The 20662-nt window shown below is 40.8% G+C and overlaps 1 protein-coding gene across 2 annotated transcripts in view; it reads left to right on the top strand.

The window, feature by feature from the left end:
- Positions 1-20662, top strand: part of KLHL5 (kelch like family member 5) — a 102594-nt gene that overhangs the window by 12578 nt on the left and 69354 nt on the right. The window lies entirely within an intron of this gene.

Here is a 20662-nt window from a genome sequence, read left to right as displayed (position 1 = left end):
GCAGCAAAGAGTCCTGTGGCACCTTATAGACTAACAGACGTATTGGAGCATGAGCTTTCATTCACCCACTTCGTCAGATACGCTCCTCAAAATAAGGAATCTGATAAGATACAAGTTGAGGAGGAAATTCTGTGTTCATTGAGTCATTTACTAAACAAATAGCTGATTCTCACATGGTGATGAATCAACTGCAGTGTCTTTTATGCACCAAACTCAGCTTCTCTGCATTTCTTTTCTGAGATGGTAAAAGGCTGGAAATGCGGATGACCATTCAGAAAGGTCTAGATCTGACCAAGTTTACTCTGCATATGTTATGTGTCCATTATTGTGAAGAATTCATTGGCATCTGCAGTCACACTTCACAGGAATTCTTAGAATCATAGAAATGTAGGGCTGGAAGGGACCTTGAGAGATCATCAGGTCCAGCCCCCTCTACTGAGACAGGATCAAATGAACCTAAATCATCCCTGACAAGTGTTTGTCCAATCTGTTTTTAAAACCTCCAGTGATGGTGTGACACCGAGCCAGAAAGGGGTAAGCAACTTGTAGGCAAATTCTACCTTTAAAGACAAATTAGGGCCATTCCTTATAAATAGCTAACAAAGCCATGTTAGATGTAGACTTGTACTGTTGGAGAATTAGAAGAAGATAGTGATTGTATTTGTCTGTGTTTACCCATATCTTGTTAGAGGTTAACAATGTAACCAGATGGTTCCTGTCTGTTACTATATTCTATTGATTGAGAGATCAAAAGGGAATATTAACATTTAGATGAAACTTGAGTTTAATAACATCATTGTCTATATTTCTTTTTGAAGTTTAGTAAACTGTCTAGGAACTGATTAATAGATATCATCTTATGCTGATGAATGCAAGTAAGTACCTGTGTATACATAGAAAATAGATTTTACTTCAAAGCCACTATTCTTCACCCAAGGAATACCTGCTGTCAAGAGGCTAACAATAGATTTCCACAAATCTATAAAAGAACTCTAGGGCTGCAATCCTGTATCTCAGATCTACTTAAGCTTGATTAGGAAAAGCTTGAGTCGCAAGACTAAGGTCTCCAGCTTCAGTTTGGATTACCCTGCTAATTCTCATGAAAGAATTAGAACAAAGTCTATATATAGACTGCATATTTGGACTATAACCTGATGAACCGATTCTGGAAAGAACTTTTTCTATTCAGCAGCTGACTATCTCTACTATGAAACTGACCTAAGACTTATTCACGTCTCTATGTATAATGATCTTTTAACTATAATACTTTTTCCCCCCTTTTTTAATAAATCTTAGTTTAGCTAATAAGAATTGTCTGAAAGCATGTATTTGGGTAATATGTGAAATATTCAGTGATGTGGTGGGTAACGTGTCTGATCCCCTGGGATTGATGGAACTTTCTGATGAACAAGATTTTCAGTAATCCTTATCATATTTGACTAAGCCAGTGGTCCCCAACCTTTTTCATCTGGTGGGCGCCAGACAATGAGCCACGGAGGACCGTGGTGATGGACTAGCATCCACCGAAATGCGGCTGACAAGTGGTGTCATCCAGAGGCATCGCCGCCGAAATGCCGCCAAATTTTGGCAGCATTCTGGCGAATGCTCGTCCACTGGCCAGTACATGGGCGCACTTAGTAGATGGGCGCACCCGCGGGCACCCCATTGGGGACCCCTGGACTAAGCTGTCTGGGTGGGAGCACAAGGCTGGATTGCTTTAAGGGAACTGTGTGTTTGGCTTCAGGGCAACCAGTAAGGTATTGTAGAAACTGTTTTGTTGCTTGATTGGTTAATCTAATTACTAGAATAACCACCAGTTTTGGGGATCATCTGTATCATTCTTTGCGGTTTGCCCTGATTGAGCAATCTCAGTGTGATCCTCCCCAGGCAACAATGGTCACAGGAGCAGATTCCACAACCTCCCTTGGAAGCCTGTTCCAGAGCTTAATAGTTAGAAAGTTTGTCCTATTATCTGACCTGAATCTCCCTTGTTGCAAATTAAGCTATTTATTTCTTGTCCTGCCTTCAGTGGAAATGAAGAAAAATTGTTCACCATCTTCTTTGTAACAGCCTTTAACAAATGTGAAGACTGTTACTAAGTCTGCCCTCAGTCTTCTTTTCTCAAGACTAAATATGCCCAGTTTCTTTAACTTTCCCTCACACATCAAGTTTTCCAAACCTTTTATCATTTTTATTGTTCTCGTCTGGACTCTTTCCACTTTGTCAACATCTTTCCTAAAGTGTGGCGCCCAGAATTGAACACAGTACTCCAGGTGAGGCTTCACCAGTGCTGAGTACAGCGAGACAATTATCTCCTGGGTCTTATATATGACACTCCTGTTAATGCATCCCAGAATGATACTGGCCTTCTTTCCAACCTCATCACATTGTTGACTCGTTCAGTTTGTGATCAACTATAACCCCCAAATCCTTTTAAGCAGTACTGCCACCTAGCCAGTTATTCCCCATTTTGTAGTTGTGCGTTTGATTTTTTCCTTCATAAATGTAGTACTTTGCAATTGTCTTTACTGAACTACTTCTTGTTGATTTCAGATCAATTCTTTAATTTGTCAAGATCATTTTGAATTTCAATCCTGTCCTCCAGACTGCTTGCAGTCTCTCTCTCTCAGTTTGGTGTCCTCTGCAAATTTTATAAGCTTACTTCACTCCATTATCCAAGTCATTAATGAAAATATTGAATAGTATTGGACTCGGGACTGACCCTTGCAGGACCCCACTAGATATTCCCTCCCAGTTTGACAATAAACCATTGATAACTACTCCTTTTGAGGTGCCATCTTTCAACCAATTGTGCACCCACCTTACAGTAATTTCATCTAGACTATGTTTTCCTGGTTTGCTGTATCAAAAGGTACTGTATCAAAAGCCCTATCTTCTGGGCAAATAACTCTGTCAAAGAAGGAAATTAGGTTGGTTTGGCATGATTTCTTTTTGACAAATCCATGCTGGCTATTCCTTATAACCGAATATCCTCTGGGTGCTTACAAATTTATTGTATAATAATTTGTTCCAGTATCTTTCCAGATATCAAAGTTAGGCTGACTGGTCTATCATTCCCTGGATTCTCTTTGTTCCCCTTTTTAAAGAGAGGTTTTATGTTTTCCCTTCTCTGGTCCTCTGGGATCTTACCCCGCCTCTATGAATTCTCAAAAATCATTGCTATTGGTTCCAAGATTTCTTCAGCTGAGGGATAGCTCAGTGGTTTGAGCATTGGCCTGCTAAACCCAGGGTTGTGAGTTCAATCCTTGAGGAGGCAACTTAGGGAGCTGGGGCAAAAATTGGTCCTGCTAGTGAAGGCAGGGGGCTGGACTCAATGATCTTTCGAGGTCCCTTCCAGTTCTAGGAGATTGGTATATCTCCAATTATATTTATATTTAAGTACCCTCGGATGAATTTCATCAGGGTGTGCTGACTTGAATACATCTAACTGATCTAAATATTCATTAATGTGTTGTTTCCCTATTTTGGCTTGCATTTCTTCTCCGTTGTGGTTAATATTGTGTTAAATGACTGGTCACGATTGGCCTTTTTTGTGAAGTCTGAAGCAAAATAGGCATTAAACACCTCAGTCATCTTGTTGTCATCATTTATTAGCTCTCCCTCTCTAAGTAGAGGACATGCATTTCCCTTGGTCTTTCTCTTGCTCCCAATGTATTTAAAGAGCCTCCTCTTATTGTCCTTTGCTAGGTGTAGCTCATTTTATGCCTTAGACTTTCTGATTTTGTCACTACATGCTTACTCTATTCCTTTGTGCATCTTCTTAGCAATTCATCCATGTTTCCACTTTTTGTAAGATTATTATTTTTTTAATTTTCTGATCATTAAAGAGCTCCTGAAGGAACCTGTAGTGGTCCTTCTCTCTTAAGTGGGGAGGGTGGCCTCCACCTCGCTGTGTCCCTATAACTATATGTGGGTAACTATAGCTCGGGTCCCACTGGTGGGGCCGAGCAGTAAAAAGTCAATAGTTCTGTAGCCTCCTAGTTAAGGCAGCCAGAACACACACAGTCTAGGGCTCTGGCCCTTTGTGTAGGTTTGCCAACTTTCTAATTGCACAAAACCGAACACTCTAGCCCCACCCCTTCCCGAGTCCCTGCCCCCTACTTACTACATTTCCCCCTCCCTTGATGGCTTGCTGTCCCCCACCCTGATTCACTTTCACTGGGCTGGAACAGGGAGTTGGAGTGTGGGAGGGGGGGTGAAGGATCCAGGGTGGGGCCAGAAATGAGGGGTTCAGGGTGCAGGAGGGGGCTCTGTGCTGGGGCAGGGAGTTGGGGTGAGGGAGGGGGTGAGGGCTCTGGAGTGGGGCGGCTGGGGATGCGGGGTTTGGGGTGCAGGAGGGGGCTCCAGGCTGGGGTTGGGGTTGAGGGATTCAGAGTGCGGGAAGGGACTGCAGGTTGAGGCAGGGGGTTGGTGTATGGGAGGCGGTGAGGGCTCCGGTTGGGGGTGTGGGCTCTGGGGTGGGGCCAGGGATGAGGGGTTCAGGGTGTGGGAGGGGGCTCTGGGCTAAGGGGTTTGGGGTGCAGGAGGGGGCTTTGGATTTGGGGCATGGGCTTACAGCAGGTGGCTCCTGATCAGCAGTGCAGTGGGGCTAAGGCAGGCTGCCTGCCTGTCCTGGCACCATGCTGCTCCCTGGAAGCAGCCAGCAGGTCCAACTCTTAGGCAGGGGGCAAGGAGGGTCCGCGTACTGCCCCCACCCACAGGCACTGCCCCCCAGCTTCCATTGGCCATGCGGAGCCGGTGCTAGGGGCAGGGGCAGTGCACAGGACCCCTAGGAGCCAGACCTGCTGGCTGCTTCTGGGATGGAGCACCGTGCCAATACAGGTAGGGAATAGTCTGCCTTAGCCGGGCAGCAGCACCAACTGGACTTTTAACAGCCCGGATGGCAGTGCTAACCAGAGTCAGTGTTCTGGTTGAAAACCAGACACCTGGTCACCCTACCTTTGGGCGGGGTGGGGCAGAGCAGGGAGCCGGCTTTAGTCTAAGCCTCCTGGCCAAGGCAGCCAGCACACACACTAGGCTCACCGTCTCCTGACCGGGGAGGTGGGGAGCCACAAGCCAAGCGCAGGCCTTCTGGCCTAGGGGTACAATGACTGCCACCCCAGGGGTGGGGTTGGCAGCGGGGAGGGTAAGGGGACCTATGCCCACCTGATTCCACCAGTTCCCAGCCCACAGCCCTAACAGTGGCAGAGTGTTCTGCCTCTGGGTCAGCGGGGATTCTAGCAGCAACACACTGACCCCTGTTTTTGCAACAAAACCAGACTAAAGTGTGGTTTCCCCAGGCTACTTCCTACCACAGTTTGGAGAGGGGGTTCATAGTCTAAGGGTCCTCTGTCTCCTCAGGGTATACTGCAGATGGCAGTCTTGGCAACTCCTGTCCGGGGTTGGTCTCTTCCAGAGGCAGGGCACTGTCCAGCACGGGCTCGTCTGCAGCAGTTGATAGCAGACTGGAGAGATCGGTTCCCACTCAACTGAGCTGCAGGGCCTTCCCTTTATACTTCCTGTCCTACTATGTTATTTCTAGCAAGAAGGTAGAGTGGATCTGGCTCTGCCCACCAGAAGGAGGGTAGTGGTCCCTGGCTCTCAAGTCTGGAGGGAGGCTACTCCACTTCACTACAGAGCCGTAATACTCTCTTACCATTCTTTCTATATTTCCTTCGCATTGAGATAATTTGCAATTGTGCCTTTAATATTGTCTCCCTGAGAAACTTCCAGCTCTTCTGAACTCCTTTTTCAAGTTTAGTCCTCTTCCAATATTTTTCTCAAATAGTATCCTCCCAATATCTGCAACTCTTATTCATGTTGGCATTATTTAGTGAGCAATGCAGTACTCCTAAATGCTACATTTTTGTTCTTTACTTCTGTTGGACATCAAGGTCTGGTCTATACTAAAAAATTAGGTCAGTTTAATGTCAGTCAGGGGTGTGAAAAATCTAGACCTCTGAGTGGGGTTGTTAAGCCGACTTAAGGCTCCCTGTAGCCAGTGCTAGGTTGATGGAAAAATTCTTCTGTCAACCTAGCTACCACCTCTTGGGGAGGTGGATTACTTATGCCGAATGGAAAAGCCCTCCTGTTTGGTATAGGTAGTCTCTACACTGAGTGCTATGGCAGGGCCACTGCATGGTGCAGCAGTCCCACTGTCGTGTTTTAAGTGTAGACAAGTCCTAAAAAGCCAATATTGTTTACTCACATAGCCAAGGAGATTGCACTGATCATCCCTAAATTAAATACAATTTTAGGGAATTTGCCTTTTCAGTTAGATGCTAGCTTAGTCATCATGTGTATGATTCCATTTGGGCTTCTTTTTGCTTATAAACAGCCCTCTGGTTGATTGCCAGAGCATCTTTTGTGGTATCTGCAAGTCTGTTGCGTAATAAGTGCCTGTGTGGTAACACACTAACTGCAGAAGTTGCTTTCATTCAGTGGAAGATCCAAGGTATTTGTGAAAGAGGAAGTTTTCATATATTCTACCAATCACCTAAAACAGAATATATAATAAAAGAGCCACCCAACTTGGAAATATTGTATAGAAAGTGGAATATGTTACCTCTACCCAGATTTTGAAGTCTTTACATGTAGTTACTACAGCTCATAGTATTGTACTCTTCTTATTCCATGTGGATATTTTATCCTCAAGAAGTCTTTGAGGCTCACTGCTCCTGTCAAACAGGATATGTGTTGGAGAATTTCACCTGTCAGCTCATGACAGCATCACCAGAAAAATCATCAGCTCATCACAGTAGTACCAGAAAAAGATAACATTGACTGTGATTCAGCTTTAGTAGCACTAGAAGATTGCAGCTTTAGTAGCACTAGAAGATTGCAGTTGGAGAGGGTTTGGGGGGAAAGTTCCAGGGGAAAAGAAATCCAGACAGAGGTTTACCAAACCTGAAAACTTCAAATTGTAAAGTTCAAGTTTTTGGTTGTGTGCTTTTCAAACATTTGCATTTTCTCCCATTATTTTTAAATAATGCAGCATAAAATATTTTTTTAATTAACTGTAATCCTGGCTGTTCATTAGTAAGAAAAGTGAGGCCTACTTAGCAACTCCCCATAAACAAAGCAAGCTTTAAACTGGAGGGAATCATTTTTCCTTCAGAAAGTTGGGTTTGGGGTGTGGCAAAAATACTTGCAACCCTAGAACAAAACAGATGAAGGGAATAGTCATGGCTCTGGCCTCTAAACGTTGCCAAAGCTTGCACAAGAAAACCTAAATTAAGAGATTTACAAATGCATATTTTATAGGTTCACTGCCAAGATTCATTGGCCAAAAAAATTGATTCTCTTTGTTCTATCTGTTTTACATAGGGTTTTCCATGTGTGTGGTCTAATATAATCCTCCTGTGGTTACGCAAGTCCTTCATGCTCATGGTCTCGTATTGACAGGAACATTCTCGTGTAAATAATTCTGAACTTGGAGTCTTGCTAAATATTGAAATCCAATATGAAGATCTTCTTGTTGCCTGCTTTACATATAACCTGTTTCACTTTCGATCATGGGTTCTTCTTCTCAAAGTATAGATGGAAGAGAGTCCTTCCAGAGAAAGCAGGGAGAGAGCAATGAAGGGTAGGAGAAAACAGAAGGATTTTGACTATTGCTTACAATGACTTCCCTCCATTCCCTACTCCTCTCCCACCGCTGTCAAGAAACTAAAGGTGAGCTGTCTCTTGGCAGCCCACTAGGCTACTGTGCAATTACAGCTAATCTTTAAAACAGTATAAGTAAGGAGAGAGCTACCTGACAATTAAAGCCTTTTTGAGATTGTCCTTGAAAGTTTTTTCCTTTTTCCTTTTCAATCTGCCATCCATCCCCATCTCTCCTTTCTCCCCCTCCCCCCAGCCTCTCCACAGTACTACAGCACAATGCAAGTATAGGAGACCTGATGTGATTCAATATGAAGTTGTAGGAGGTTGTGCCATTGGCACAGTGGCAACACTGTAAACAAATTTATAGGACATGTTAGATACAGGTGTAACATTTAAAATGTGAACAATATTGAAATAAGAAGTACTTTAAAATTCATAATGCTATGAATCTTGATTGTACATTATGTATGTAGAAAGTTAGTGGTATTGCCATTAAATTCTCAATACTTGCTGGCATTTTGATCAACTTTTATGAGAAGAGAGGATATAGATGCATGGGATCATCAGTAATACAATATTCAGAAAGTAGATGAAAAAAGCATTATGTATGAGTTTTTGCAGTAGCAAGCAATCAAAAGATATGAGATGTATTCTGACTTCGCTATCTTTTGAAAGGTTGAAATAGCATGTGCATAAATCAGTCTAGTTTAAGTTTAAACTGTTAATTGTTCTTATTGGTAGTGGACAATACCCCACATTATAAAAACCTGCATGCATTGTTATATTTGTTAGTAGCATACAGATTGTGGAGTATAAGCAAAGTCTCTGAACCTAATATTCAAGAACAAGAGGAGTTTCTCCTTATCAAGACTGAAATTAAGTGTTACCTATAAAACAGTTTAGGAACATACTTATTCATTGTATCTGGCTTATATTATTTAATACTGTAGGTGTGCATAGCTTCATAGATGCAATAAGACATGATCCAAGTACACAGACGCTTAAAATCTAAACTGTACTGAACACAAAGATATTAGCAAGATTGAGTGTCAAAGCAGGAGTGCGCACGTGTGCGTGTGCAGTGGTGAAGGGAAGGGGGAGGGAACTCACAGAAAAGCATGTTGTTGTTCATGGGCAAAGTTAGCATTGCCATTATCGGAGTCATCATTTTACATTATCTTTAGTATAATAAAGCTCCCTTGTATTATAGCTTTGTGTTGAATAATGCCTTCTACATCATTTACATCTAATTTGATCTAAATAAATTTTGACTCAACTTAAAAACTAAAATATTATGTCTAAAAACATCAACAAAAATCATAGGTGTTGAATGTCTGTAGTAACAAACCTATGCAATCTGATTATAATTACAATATTAAATCACTAGATGTATTTTGTATATTAAATCTTTATTCTTATTTCTATTAGCTTAAACCTGATAAGGCTCAAAAAGCTTTTCACTAAGAAGAAGCATGGAATTTTAAGCCTTTCAGTATTCTTCTAGAAAAAAAAGAAAGGGAATCTGTTAAGATTCCTGAGCAGATACAGTATAGTAAAGCTTTGGTATTTATCATTTGATCTTCCCACACTGTCATAAATCCACAACTTAAATTTAGTTAATCAGTGGTTATTTCCTTCAACTAGCTAATTTAAATTTCAGTTGCATTTTTGCATAAGTAATTGACTGAATTTTGGCCAGAAAATTATAGTTGAAAATACAGTAAATGCATTTCAGTAAAAATCCAATTAGTTCTTCACTTCATTATAAGTATTCTCAATGTATTATATACTTCTTAAAAAAATTAGTTGAAGCATTTTAAAGAGCGACCCTATGATTTGTATGTGTGTGAAACAGGGTAATGAATGGTAGGGGGAAGATAAATTAGTAAATAGTTGCAAACCATTTTAAAATACTACACAAAAACTTAGATTTAAGAAAGTTAAAATAGTAGTTAATCTTGCATTGGACTGTCAGGCTTACTATCTGGGACAATAGAGAAAATTGGATGGTAGACCTTTGTCCTATAGTTTCGTCCTGGTTCAGCTCTCACTTTCTTCTGGAGGCCAAGCCAGTCTGCTTTGAGGTTTGTCTTACTCTGTGTGTATGTTGTCTTGGTAGACAGGCCTTGCTTCTCCAGGAATGAAAGAATTTTGGTGCTTGTGGTTCAGATTTTTGTTCTTAGTTCCTCTATGGAAGTTAATGTATACCCCCATTGTTCAGTTGTCACTCTGCATGTGTAATGAGAAAATGCTTTGGGGAGTCTTGTGAAACAGGGCATTGCTGTGTACTTTGAAAGAACTATCAGAAAATTAAATTAATTGGTGCCAATTCTTCAGGAAAAGGAATTTTGGCATTTAGGGGTACTGTATTTCTCACTAGATAATGCCAAAATGAATAAGAGCTGCGGATAGTGGTAGGATACTTCTTGAGAAAAATATTGGAAGAGGGCTAAACTTGATTTTTAGAAATTGGAATTGGAGAATTACTAGTTCGGATAATTCCCAAATGGATAAGACCTAGAGATAAAAGCAAAGAAGTTTTTGGCTTGTGTTTTGTTACTTATGAATTGCTGCTAGTGAAGTTATTGAGAAATGTGGAGAGAAGTTTCTTTTTACGGTAAGTACACTTTCAATAGGACAACGTCCAGGTAATGTCCTCTTTTTCCTGTTGGGAAAATCACTTTGATCTGAACACTCCAAGAGGATAATTTTTGTCAAAAGACATCACGTGAATTGCCAATATTTCTGTTTGTTTAAAGGACATGAGAACAAAGTTGGCCAGGTCTGATGGGAAAGAGGGCTAGATTCTTGAAATGTGTGCAGTGTAGAAAGGTCGAATAAGTCAATTTCTTGACTGAGTCATGCAGTGTCTTCTAATCTTTGTTTTGTGTCACACACATAGTTTGAAGGAGGATAGAATCCACTTTATAGGAATTACAAAAAAAACTGAATTCCAGAATAATTATCTAAGGTGGTATTGGAATTATGACCTCTGTCTGGCTATGCTTATTATTTTAGCTCACAGGCATAAGATAAGAAGGAAGATGGGAAATCCCTCAGTTTTATTTTCTTTTTGTATAGTATTTAGAATGGTTTATCTGAGGTGGAATTGGTCTACAGAGAGAGGAAAATGTTTAGTTTTCTCAAAGATTAATTCTTAAGGCATAAAATTTCCTAAAACAGCAGATTTGCACCATTTATTTGAATTTTTGGAAAAATATCTCCTGGTTCAAGGAGGACAAAATGGCTGGAAGGATTAGATTAGATCGAGGGATCATGTATTTTTGATATGCAGATTTTTGTGTCACCCAGGGGAGCTGGTGTGAAAAAGCAGTATAGCTCAGTCCTTAAGCGCCTTCTCTGAGGGATTGGCACATTTTTTTCAAAAATATGATTGATCCGATATTGCCATGATAAAGTGGTGTGTGTCAGGAATTAATTTCTTTTTAATTTTTTGTCGCTTTGACTGAGATTTCTACCGGTGGTACACAACTTGGCCATAGAATCAAAGCTTCCTTTAAATTTTTTTTGATAGTATTGTAAGCAAAAATTATTAATTTTTCCAAAGACACTTGGACTAGGTGATTCATATGCTAATACTTAAAATGTTTTGGACTTCTAGTGTCTGAGAGTAAAAAAGAGGGATCACTTTAGTGAACAGAGGAGAGTTTCTATTATCTGAAATAGTTTAATCCAAGTAAAAATAACACATAATGGTATTTGGTTTTCCAAAAGCTATTTTGGAAATGCAGCAATAAAAAGGGGTTGCAAACACCTTTTGGAGCACAGTATTATAATTCAAAATGGCCACGATAAATTGGAGAAATCAACAAGATAAAATTCAGTAAAGACAAGCACAAAGTACTGCACTTAGGAAGGAAAAATCAAATGAACAAATACAAAATGGAGAATAACTGACTAGGCAGTAATACTGCCTGGAAGGAACTGGGGTTTATAGTGATCATAAATGGAATGAGTCAGCAATGTTAGGCAGTTGAGAGAGGCAGATATTTTGAATGTACTAATCAGAGTATCATATGCAACTCAGGAGGTAATTGTTCTGCTCTATTTGCCACTGATGAAGCCTTGGATGGAGTATTGTGTTCAGTTTTGGGTGCCATACTTTAAGAAAGGTATAGACAAATTGGAGAGTCCACAGGAGAGTAACAAAAATAAGAGGTTTAGAAAACATGACCTATGAGGAAAGGTTGAAAAAAATTGGGCATATTTAGTTTGGAGAAGACTGAAGGAGTTGATAAGTCTTGAGATAGGTAAAAAGTTGTCATAAAGAGGATAGCAATCAAGTTCTCCATGTCCACTGAGGATAAGGAAAGAAGTAATTGGCTTAGTTTGCAACAGGGCAGATTTATGTTGGATATTAGGAAAAACTTTCTGACATATAAGGAAAATTAAGCACTGGCTCAGGTTACCTGAGAGGTGGTGGAATCCCAGTCACTGGAAGGTTTTTAAGAACAAGTTAGACAAACATCTCTCAAGGATGATTTTAGGATTTTTTTGGTTGAAAATATTCCTGGAGGTTTCATCATATGACATAATCTTTCATTAGAGGGTTTGATTCCTGGAGGGTTGGCAACTCTAGATGATCTAGATATGTTTAATTCTGCTTCAGTGATGGAGGATGGACTAGAAACAGATGACCTCTTGAGGACCCTTCCAGCCCTACATTTCTATGATTAACATAGAGGAGTGAATTTTCAAAGCACAATGTGGGGATTTATCTGCATGAGTACTGTTTATGATAAGTGGAGTCATGTGTCTAAAGCCCCTCACATAACTTCAAAATTTATCCTAAAGAGACATTTTTATATAGGAGTACTGATCCTGATTTGCAACACCCAGTGGCTCGGTACTTAGCTTGATTCTAGACTTGTGGTACTACTAAATAACTGGATAAAAAGATATTTTGTCCTCTGCTTCAATTATCTATGATTTTAAACAAGATTGTCTCAGGGCAAGGTCTTTGAATCTCCTAAATTTGTGCAGAGTTTATCATGTCAGTGTCAAGCCAATTGGAGTTATGCAGCACTTTAAAAATGTATGGGTCTATTTACATGAGAAACATTTTCTCAATCTGCTTAGGTAGTTTGTGTGAGCGTTGCATATTGCTGAAAGTGGATGATGAATTATATTGAGTGGCTCTGTATTTTTCTCTTCTAGAACAACATGCATTGAGCAAAACTTGCATACAGTCAGAGAGCTGCTCTGATTTAATCACTTTGATCTGATGACTTTGGGAAGCCCAGTGTAACATGAAAAGTGTCAATTGTTAGTATTTGTAACACATCATGTATGTAAACAAACAAGGTCTTATGAAACAGTTTTACAAAATTCATGATAACAAAACGATTAGTATGTACAACCTTAAATTTTTGAGGAAGAAAAATAAATTAATAGTCCTACCATACAAAATCCATCTGAAACATCTCTGGGGCTAACAACTCTCAATAACACCACCCTCTGGAATAATCTCTTATTTAGTCTAACTTCCAGTGTAAAATAAGTTTAAAAAAAAAAAAGCAGTGGTATACATTTCATTAGATACCGAGAGAGAAGGTGACAAGATAGGGTTTTCCAATGCCCATGTTTGATACTGTATGTGCATATAACTATAGATTAAGAATTACACATCTCTCAACTGCTAATGTGTAGTCTTAATCATAACCAAATAAGATCCTACACTAAATGTTTGAGCTGATTCACAATATGTTGGTACCTGATCATAATACACATGTTTAAATACTTCTGAAGCAAATATGGTTTAACTATATAGATGTATCTTAAATTATTGGAAATGTGTATTTTGATATACATGATTTTAATATATCAATCTCCGAAAAGGATGGAGTTTCTGTTTGCTTTACTGCAGGTTTTCTTGTATGGGAATTTCTTGATCTTCAGATGCAATAAATTTCATAGAGAGAAATCATAACTGACTGGCTGAAGTTTTAATTGAGAAATTGGGAAATTACTATTATTGATCCATAATGTTGACCTATTTTATTATTTATTTATTATGACCTATTTTAGAGTTGGCAAAGTAGTATATTGTAGTTGGAAAAAGAATGAGTGATATGTAGATACAGTATCACCTTTTTATCTGTGTAATGCAGTGGTTCCTAAACGTTAACAACCTGTGAACCCCTTTCACTAAAATGTCAAGTCTCGCGAACCCCCTCCTAAAAATGAATATTTCCAGGGATTTTCTCCTTTACCTGAGCATAAATTATAAAAGCATTGATCTTGGAAATATAAAATTTGTTTTTACGACATGATTGTTACACACTATTAATTATGTATCATTACAGTATTTTTATTACATTATGAAAATGGTAACACTTTTCAAAGATCTCCCTTTCGTAGCTTGTATCTCTTTGAATAAGCCTGTTAGGAGCCTTGTCTTATATGTTTCATCCAGGAATATCAGATGTGAAAGAGCATGAAGATATTTAAGAATCCAACTCAAAGAGTTCCTCGTACACAAGCATTCAGGTCTCGTAACGTCCGTTGTTTGCCTGGACTGCTCGAGAAAGCTTAAACTTGTTCTTCATAATAATTTAAAAAACAATACTAGCTGCCTATTTAATTTTAAAACCAGCAAAAAATATCCACCTCCCTTTCCATTTCTTATAAGGAGTCTTGAAGTTTAAATCTCCTCATTGTGATAGATATGCTCGCTTTGATCTGCTTAGCTCTTGGAAGTCCAGGGGCTCCAGGCTGCTGGCCCCATGCAGCCTGGAGTCCCTGGGGACAGTTCTGTCCACCATGAGGGAATTTTTTCCTGAGTACCCCCTGTAACATTTTGCAAACCCCCAGGGATTCATGAACCCCAGTTTGGGAACCAGTGTTGTAATTTCATAACAAGATGCATGTAAACTTTTCAAAACTAAGGAATTTTAGTCACTATTTCCAGGTACATTTATAAAAGAAGAATTTTTAACTGTGGTGGGGGCAGGGAACGTTATCTGGTAGCTATATCAGTCTTCAGAGGAGCAACATCACAACTGGATAACACAGAACTAATACATTGTTCTCTTGTTCTTCTTGTAGTTCCTCTTGTGGAAGTAGAGAAAGAACTGACAGGGATTTGAAGGGGATTTCAATGCAAGACAGTCTCTGTTAGCAAGAGTTAGGCTAGCTGTAACCCTAATAACGCGAGATTTGTAGAAGCGAGGATTGTGTGAGGCGAGTGGGAAAGAACTGTGTGAGAAGTTGTTGCGACCTTGTGTAGATAAATGGGGATTGTAGATTACAGTCTAAATAGAAGTGAGAAATATAAGATATCAAGATGACCTATGTATAAACAAAATGCAGCTGTTGCTTATTATTGTATGTAACAAAAAGTATAAATGTTTGCTGTAATTGTTTACCTGTAGAGAGACCTGCCTGGGAGGGGGAAACCTTGTGTCCTAGGGCACTCTCTCCCTCTATGCAATTGCTTGAGAAATAAAGTATCTGACTTTGCTGCACCCAACCAGAAAATGAGAACTGAGTTTTTCTCTGACACTCTGGAGACAATAGTTTACAGTACTGTTCTGAAACACAACCAAAAATAAATACATGACTAAAACAATTGTATATCCTCAACCATACATTTTAAGGCTCTAATGATAGAGGTGATGACCATAAATATCAGGCTGTGTAGGATAGTGTGGTTAAAACTACTAATAGTGCACAGGTAGAATTAGAATGTCTTGTTGAGGGAGTACATTATTCCTTTATAATACTTATGTGATAAAAATACATGAACATGGATTGGCATTAGTTAGGGCAGTAGTCCCCAACCTTTTTGGCTGGCGGGCGCCAGCCAAAGGACCACTGCAGCGGTGGAGCACCCGCCGAAATTCCGCCGAATTTCGGGGGTGACGCCTCTTGCTGATGCTGCTTGCCGTCGACAAGCGGCGTCAGCGAGAGGCGTTCCCGCCGAAATTCGGGGGCAACACCTCTCGATGACGCCACTTGTCGGCGGCAAGCGGTGTCAGCGAGAGGCGTCCCTGCCAAAATGCCGCTGCGGCATTTCGGCAGGTGCTCTCCCGGGGGCCAGGACGCGGGCGCATTAAGATGCCCCCGCGGGCACCGCGTTGGGGACCCCTGAGTTAGGGTTAGCCTACCTTCAGCACAGACACCACACAATGTTGGGAAGGGAGCAGAGTGAAGCAGGGGTGGGTCCATGACATGGGTAGAGGTGGGAAGGCAGCAGGAGAGTTAGTTGGCCTGCAAAGATCAAAATTTCATATGTCCTCATCCCTGTCTACCTACTTTGGGCATGTGCTAATTTTAAATCCTGAGTGTTCAATCCACCCACTCAGTGAGAGTTTGGCTGGCATCAGAAAGCTAGGTAATACTATTTGGTATAGCATATATAGTATTGTGTGTTTACTCTTATAAAAATCGAATTGCATGTAGAAGACTGGATAACATGTAATGATTTTTGGATTTTCATGTATATCTCTATATGACTGTAAATTCTTTATTGTGATTTTTGAGGGAAGAGGAAGGATACTTTCTCCATCAATCAGGAGTTAATGCACAATAAAAGTCAAGTTGTTCCTAAAATTCCATAATTATGTATCCTAGAAATTAGTGAAATGTTAACTCCATAAAACTGATGCAAGTGCTTCTTTACTATTGTTACCATGGGCCAAAAAAGCAAACTCAGGAGAATCACAAAACTGTGTGGTTTCACCCCTGATCAGAGTAAATCTTGTCATGGAACAAGTCTCAGAAAGGACACCACAGGAAGTAGACAAGTTTGAAAAGAAACAGGAAAGCACAATCAGTTATTTCAAAATAAATAGCATAAACTTATCCCTACCATTTGGTAGTGTTATGCTGGTAGATGATGTTGGCTGATATCAATCACAAGCCAAGTTAAAGCTGATGGGTGTGCTAACTAACTTTCATTCAGGCTAAATTGAAGGAGCAATTAAATACCCTTTTATGAAGTGATGGGTGGAAACAGAATCGCCACCCAAGGCACTGGCTCATATGGCAAGGACTAAGCAAGAGGCAGATTACATCATATCTGACTACTGCAGGATTCCTGCACCTTTTGCTGATTGTAAAACACAAGGGCTAGAGGATTGATTGGTTGTATCTCTGCGAATGATGAGCAAAAAGCCAGTAGAAAGTGATAGAAACATTTGTGAGCATGCCCAAAAGGGGCAACAGTATTGAATCTAATTGATATTATATAGGTGTAGTGCCACAATTGATTAGATTTATATTGTTGAAAACAGTTATGTACATGCAATATTTACAATAATTTTTTTAAAGTAGTGATTTATAGATAGTGGAGCAACTACTGTTTTGTACTGCTTTATAAGTTCTTATCATCATCATCATCATCATCATCATCATGACAAATCTCAAAGAGAGAGAAGCCTTGTCTATGCTAGAAAATTAAGTTGGCATAATGTTGCTCAAGGGAGTGAAAAATGCATACCTCTGAGTGGCATTGTTAAGCTGACCTAAGTCCCTGTGTAGACAGCGCTAGGTTGATGGAAAGATTCTTCCATCGACCTAGCTACAGCCTCTTGGGGAGATGGGTTACCTGTGCAAATGGGAGAATCTCTCCCGTTCTCATACGTAGTGTGTCCACTGAGGCACTATAGTTGCATGGCTGCAGTGACTTAGCTGTGTTCCCAGGGCCGGATCCAGGTTTTTTGCCACCCCAAGCAAAAAAAAAAAAGCTGGAGTGCCACCCCTTGAAAAGTGCCACCCCCAAAGGGTCGGAATGCCGCCCCTTGAAAAGGGCTGCCCCAAGCACATGCTTGGAAAGCTGGTGCCTAGAACCGGCCCTGTGTGCTGCTATAGCATTTTAAATGTAGAGAAGCCCATAGGCTCCTTGCAGATTGAGTGCCACCCGGATCAGTCTCTGGCAAGGTCCTTAAGGTGGTCTAGGTGGATATTCAGTTTATGTCCATCATTGGTGATCTTATTGTGCTACCAGAGCTTTTTGTAACTGTGTGATCACTGGCTATGTAATGGCGTTCCTTGGTAAATATGCTTTGTAGTCTGTTGGTTTTCCATCCTAATAACAGGTACCAGGAAAACCCCTAAACTGAAGCAGTCCTGATGGAGGCAGTTGGTTGGGTTTGGCTAAAAATATCGTAATTTCTGATCTTGTCCTGCCCTTTAATATGGAGCAGTTGACAAAAATGATGAGAATCAAAAATGTCAAACCACTGCACTTCCTCCTTCTTTAGCACCTGTCACTGCCATATAATAGAGCTGGTATAGCCATGGTTCTACAGATTCGTAGCTTTGTAGCAAGTTTGATGTCACATTGTTCCCACGGAGGCCATTGAAGGGCCCAGAACATGGCAGTAGCTGCTGCTATATAAGTGTCAACATCTTTTGAGCATCCTCTAGTACCACCTATGCTTTCCATAAAGCAGTCAGTTCCCATGTGCAATGTGGCAGTATTATGTTGCTGTTGTGACCATTCATAAAACTTAAGCTCAAAAGAGACTGTTGTGATCATCTAGTTTGACCTTCTGTGTAGCACAGGCTCAAGCTGCATGATAACAGGGAATTAGTGGGTTCCTTAGTGGTTGGTTAATATCTCCTTGCAGGAGGATATGATGGCAGGTTCCCTCAAACACAAACATAGGAATTGCCATACTGAATCAAACTGAAGTCCAGCATCCTGTCCCCAACAGTCACCAGCACTATATGCTTAAGAGAAAGGTGTAAGAACTCTGCAGTAGTCAGATATGATGTAATCTGCCCCAACATTGGGTTTCACCCTGATCACTAATAGGTAGAGATTGGCTTAAACTCAAAAGCATGACATTTAATCTCTTACACAAAATTATTATTATTAATTATGGCAACTTTGGATATTGATATCCATATGTATGTCTAATTCTGTTTTGAATATTAATTTCTTTGCCTCAGCAACTTCCTGCAGTTGCAGAGTGACTCCTACAGTTTCACACATTATGTAAAAAAAATTCTTAGCTTATATTGCTGTTGAATGCCCTCTTGTTTTTGTGCTCCTCGGGTATCTGCACACCTGGCTCCTGCTCATTCTGGCCATGCACCCTATACACAAGTGTTTAGAATGTTTTTAAGCAGCAGTATCCATTGGGGCTGTGCATACATCCTGTATGCCCTTGCACTTCCCTTTCAGAAGGCATAAAGGGTACAGCAACCCCAGTTGCCATTCAGTTTCTTCTTAATGCCCATGGCAGTGAGTCGGCAAAACCCAGTGTCCTCTTAGCTACTGTCATATCTAGAGTGTACTCCTAGTTATTTTTGTCTTTCGATATTTTGTTCAGCCCAGTGGTGATGGGTGTGTGGGGAGTTAAATTAGTTAGCCCTGGTATCAGGACTCAGTAATCCTATCAGCCTTGTGTTTGAACCAAAATCATAAGGTTTTAAAACCTGTCCATATGATGATGCAGCAATGCCTTTAAATGTTAGGCATGTTAAGGGTGTCTTTTTGTTTGGGGGAAATCCATATCCTTGCAAAATGTGTGGTTTGCAAATCCTTTTCAAAATTCATTCAAAAAGCCAGAGAGGCATGATTGAAGCTATTTTTAATGGAGATGTCCATGCGAGGCACATCAGACTCTGAAGTTCTCCTGAGAGAAGAAATTCCTGCTCCTTCTGCAGATGAGCCATCCACAAGAGATCCCACTCTGGGGTCTGTTGAAATGAAGAGAATTCATTTGTCCTCTAATGCATCAAAGACTGTCTCAGATTCCATTGGAGCAGTCCATGGAAGAAAGGACCACAGTTCTAAGTCTGACTCTCGGTGCCATTCTTTGTCTCTGATACCAAGTAAGAAGAAGCCTGAGGGTTGTCACTCCAGAGACCAGGCCTTATTTTCATCATATTCTGTTGGCAACAGGAAATGGTGTTCATGATGTTCTGTATAGAGCTGTCAGCAGCCTTTGAAATTCTTGACCATGCAATCTTCCTAGTTTGGTTACACAATGCCATTCTAAACTGGTTCTGTTCTTTAAGAAGTTTGGGCAGTTGTTCAGCTGCTTGAGCTGTCTCTTGTGTGGTGGGGTTCCACAAAATTTATTATCCCCCCTCTGGTTCAACAGTGTGAGACTTTTAGAGAAGATAGTGACATGATTTGGGTAGTTGTTTTACTGGAATGCAGATGACACATACATATAGGTGTAATGAAAACAAGACAAGGTTGTTCAATATCCTTAGGCTTTCCCAGTGCCAAGCTGCAACTGAGGCTTGTATGACAGTGAACAAGCTGAAGCTGTGGCCTGACCTACATCTAAAACTTAGGTCAACCTAGCTACATCTCTCAGGGGTCTGAAAAATCCACACCCCTAAATTAAGCCAACCTAAGCCCTGGTATAGGCACCCCTATGTTGTCAGAAGAATTCTTCCATTAACCTAGTTACTGCCTCTCAAGGGAGTTGATTTACTACAGCAACAGAAAAAACCCATCTATTGCTGTAGCAAATGTCTATGCTATAGCTGCAGTGCTGCTGCTGTAGCACAGACATAGCCTCAGTCTCAGCAAGTCAGATGTTGGGGGAAGGAATTTAAAGGGAGTGCAGGAGTGGTTGCTTCCACCCTTATTATAAAGGTGTTTTTTCCATCCTTCAAGAGGTTTGCAATTTGGCAGTGTTCTTGGACATTTGTCTACTCCGAGAATTTGTCAGTAGGTGGCAGTTGCTGAGCCTTTTTTAAATCTCTGCTTGTCTAGAAATGTGTGAAACTTTTCAGAGGCAGACCTCACCACAGAAATATCCATGCTTTTTTGATTTCTACATTGGTGTATTGCAGCGCAACCCATGTTGTGCTATAGCTGAAGATCACTTGAAAGCTAGAGCTCATGGAGAATATGCCTGCTTACCTCTTAAGGGGTATTGGCTGCAGGGAACATGCACTATATTCAAGGGTGAAAGTAACACAGAAGATGGGAGGGGTGGGGCCTCAGGCGGAAGGGTCGGGGCTGGGGCTCAGTCTCCCCCAGCCAGCCCATCCGTGCTGCCTGGCCCGTGCTGTGTGAGGCTCCATTGGTGATTTTAAAAGGGCCCGGGGCTCCAACCACCGA

This window comes from Mauremys reevesii, linkage group 5 (genome assembly GCF_016161935.1).
Source record: "Mauremys reevesii isolate NIE-2019 linkage group 5, ASM1616193v1, whole genome shotgun sequence".
NCBI lineage: Eukaryota > Metazoa > Chordata > Testudines > Geoemydidae > Mauremys > Mauremys reevesii.
Note: the sequence above shows the minus strand (reverse complement) of the source record. Positions and strands in the feature narration are given on the sequence as shown.